Here is a 4,451-nt window from a genome sequence, read left to right on the forward strand (position 1 = left end):
GCACTTCTTCGCGGGGGTGAGAAATTCTCCCCTAATGGAATTCAGCCCTATGAATAGAAGTTGTGTGATCCCTGTGCAGCAGTCACAGAAAGGGTTAATCTCTGCAGCTTGTCACTCACAATACATTGTTGCATTTATTGCAGAAGTGGAGCTGGGAGCTGTAACCCACAGGCCAGCTGCAATAATTAAGGTGTGTACACACTAGACCAGTGGTTCCAAACTGTGTGCCGTGGCACCCTGGGGTGCCTCAGGACACTTGCAGGGGTGCCTTGGATTGGTGGCCCAGGGCCAATTCACTTTATTTATAGATAAAGTTATAGGCAAAACCAGTGCTAGTGGCTGCCAATCATAAAATATGTGCACAACCAGAAGCAAATCCTGTCCCCCCCCCCATATAACTGATCCTAATAGGGACTACACACTTGGCGATATCACTGAAAGATATGAGCGAGCTTGTTCATTAATGAACGAGATTAATGAACGAGATAGCGTTCATATCTTTCAGTGTGTAGGCACCAACGATGAATGATGTGCGGCCCTGCGCTTGTTCATCGTTGGTGCCGGATCGCTTATACATGCAGGCCAATATGGACAATCTCGTCCCTATTAGCATGCACTGCTATGGGGCCGGGTGACGGGGGGAGTGAAGAAACTTCACTCACCTCGTCACCGCCCGCCCCCACCCCCACTGCTGGGTCACCCGTTGGCCGTATCGGCCGGCAGGCACCGCGGCGGCATATCGCCTAATGTTTAGGGCCCTTAAGGATGAGATAGATAGATAGATAGATAGAACGATAGGTATAAGGAGAATAGATTGATAGATAGATAGATAGATAGATAGATAGATAGATAGGATCCAGGCAGACTACGATTGGGAATAGTAACCTTTGTCAAGCGCAGCGGTAGCGGAACGAGGTACTGTGCCCGAAGCATGGCGATCGAAGAGAGCCATGCGAGCGGATACGGTGCACTAATTGGGGTTCCCGGTCACTTTATGAAGAAAACGACCCCGAAAAAATTTGTGAGGAGGACTAGCCTAAATAACCTTGCAATGTGATTTTAGAAGATACTTCCAGCAGGGCCGAAACTAGGATTTTCGGCACCCAGGGCAAGGCGGTAATTTAGCGCCCTCCTTCCCCCCCACAAAAAAAACCGTAACATGTATTAAATAAACAATTATATATATATATATATATATATATATTTCAACAAATGTACCGGCACTCCGAAAAAATCCGTTTCCTTTACTGCGGTGCCCTCCAGGTCAAAAACTGACAGACATAGAGTGAAAAAAATGGCGGCACTCAAGCAGGCTTTATAAATGCAAAGAAAGTCCCTTTATTCGGCGAATAAAGGGACTTTCTTTGCATTTATAAAGCCTGCTTGAGTGCCGCCATTTTTTTCACTCTATATATATATATATATATATATATATATATAGATATAGTACTCCAAAAGAAACGGCACTGGAGGCAATAGATACAAAATGAAGGTGTATTGTAAAGCAGCAACAGCTGTTTCAGGGCAGCAGCCCTTTCCTCAAGCAAAGATACAACACCATCTTTGCTTGAGGAAAGGGCTGCTGCCCTGAAACAGCTGTTGCTGCTTTACAATACACCTTCATTTTGTATCTATTGCCTCCAGTGCCGTTTCTTTTGGAGTACTGCATTTGATATGGTTAACGCTGCACGGAGGCTAGCTGTGGTCATTTAACCAATAGAGTGCCGACTGCATTGCAAGTATATATAGATATAGATATATATATGTATTCCCGCAAGTCACAGGGCGTCCCTGTCTACCTTCTCTGCTTCCACTATCAGATTTAGCACGATCGGCACAGTGTTCTTGGGAAACAAGCTGGCCGCGTTTTCCTCGCTGCTAACACGTGTCAGTAATAATCCAAGATGATGTTTGCCTCCCAGATAGTCAGCCACTCGTAGCAGAGGACAACGTTTAATTTATCAATTCTGTACATCAGCTTATCAGATGGCATTTTCTCTATGATATCAGGTAAGCTGTCTTTCAGCAGTGGGGAACACAGAAGCTGAAGCTGCTGAAGATAATATTTGACGTTTCTAATTAATTTGCTGGAAGGCTGCATGATGGGAAATTTCCCATGGCAAGTAACATTCGGCATAATAACACGGTGTTTATGCAGAGTTGTAATCAGACTAAATAGTCTTACCGGTTGTTAATTGAAGATGTTATCAAAAGACGATATAAGATGGCATCCAAACTCATTGTCAAAATCCAACGCCAACAGTCATCTGCGGAAATCAGTTCTATGAAATAATCAGTAATTACTCAGAGAGTAGCGCTGTGGCTCAGAGTATCACAAGTGGCTGACACATTGATGAGCCAGCCTTTACATAGGGCCGTGTTACTTTATGACATCACTGATAAGTCATAGTAGCCTGTCCAGCATCACTGCACTGGGCAGAAACCCCATGCACCGTATAGTCTGCAAGATATTAAAACAATGGGGTATATTTAATAAAGTGTGAGGGTTTTTTAGAAGTGAAGATGTTGCCAATAGCAACCAATCAGAATCTATTAGACAGTGCTAGAAGAATGATAAGTAGAATCTGATTGGATGCTTTGAGCAACATGTCCACTTCTAAAAAAAACTCATACTTTAGTAAGTTCACCCCAATATTTTAGCAGAATGTTACTTGGAGCAAGGGATTTATCAGCACTGGTTACAATGTAATATACGGGAGAGATGTATCAAGCCTTGGAGAGAGATAAAGTGGGGAAGTTGCACAAATCAGCCGAACAGCTTGTAACTGCCATTTCATAGACTGTGCTAGATAAATGACCACTAGCAGTTTATTGGTTGCTTTGGGTGACTTCACTTTATCTCTCTCCATGGTTTGATACATTTCCCCCATGAGCAGACGACTCTGGCACAATTGAAGAGATTGTGTTATCTAATGCACCAGCAGCATTTTTTCTAGGGCAGAGCATCACGGAAATCTGCCAAAAAGCCCCCTCTTGTCTTACAGTGCCCCCGGGATTAGTGTTACATTGGGATTGTGCCTCTCACTATGCAGCATAACTGATGGGGAGGTGACTGTCACACAGGTATGGCTGCTCTGCGCCACATTTTACCATTAACATCAGAAAACATGTATTAGTTGTAGAAGAAAACGAATCATAATAGGATATACAGACATTGCATTTGGTATACCATTCCCAGCGTACAGTATATTGTATACTTGCACCTGACACATAAATGAGAATATCAGCTATAATAATAAGAAGCGTTGCCTTGGGAAAGTCATAGAGCAGCTACCAGGGCGGTAACATTACCAAATAGTCCAACTATTCAAATGGTACAGTTTCCCGTTGCTATATTTGGAAACCAATTATTATCATTATTTATTATCAGTTTCTTATATAGCGCAGCATATTCCGTTGCGCTTTACAATTAGAACAACAGTTCTAGAACAAAACTGGGCAAAGACAGACAGACATAGAGGTAGGAAGGCCCTGCTCGCAAGCTTACAATCTATAGGGAAATAGGCATTGATACACAAGGATAGATGCTACCTGTTACATAATGGTCCACCAGATTGCTAGGTCTTAATGGGTTGTATGATATGATCACCCAGCAATGTTGGAAGAAAAAATATGTGAGGTTATGTTGTGGACTGTACAGAGGGGATGTAATTAGATAGGGAAGCACTGAAGGTTATGTGGGTAGGTCTGGAATTTGATAGGCTTGTCTGAAGAGATGAGTTTTCAGGGATCATTTAAAGGTTTGAAGACTAGAGGAGAGTCTTATTGTGCGTGGGAGGGCATTCCACAGAGTGGGTGAAGCCCAGATAAATTCCTGCAATTTTGAGTGTGAACAAGTAATATATGTGGATGAGAGACGTAGATCTTGTGCAGAGCGGAGAGGTCGGGTAGGGAGATATATTGAGATGAGTGAGGAGATGTATGATGGTGCAGTTTGGTTAATAGACTTTTATGTAAGTAAAAGTATTTTATATTTAACACGGTAGAATACTGGTTACCAATGGAGGGACTGACAGAGTGGATCTGCAGACGATGAACGTCTAGCGAGGAAGATTAGCCTCGCAGCTGCATTTAAAATGGATTGTAGTGGTGAGAGCCTATGTTTGGGAAGACCAGTAAGGACACTATTACAATAATCAATGCGGGAGATGATGAGTGCATGGATCATAGGCGTGCGCAGGGGGGGTGCCTGGTGCGCACAGGCACCCCCTAATGTCTGGCTCCCCGATCTCACATGCCTGATGCAGCGATCACCGAGCAGGCACCCCGTCAGGACTGCGTTACTGACCAGATGGCTGGGTAAATCAAGGGTGCCACTGCCACCGGCTTTCAAACTCACGGCTCCACCTCATTGTACAAAAACAGCGTGATGTGACGTGATGATGTCATGCTGCTCGCATGTTTACCCATCACACCCGCTACACGCCCAC

Source organism: Pseudophryne corroboree, chromosome 6 (assembly GCF_028390025.1).
Source record: "Pseudophryne corroboree isolate aPseCor3 chromosome 6, aPseCor3.hap2, whole genome shotgun sequence".
NCBI classification, from domain to species: domain Eukaryota; kingdom Metazoa; phylum Chordata; class Amphibia; order Anura; family Myobatrachidae; genus Pseudophryne; species Pseudophryne corroboree.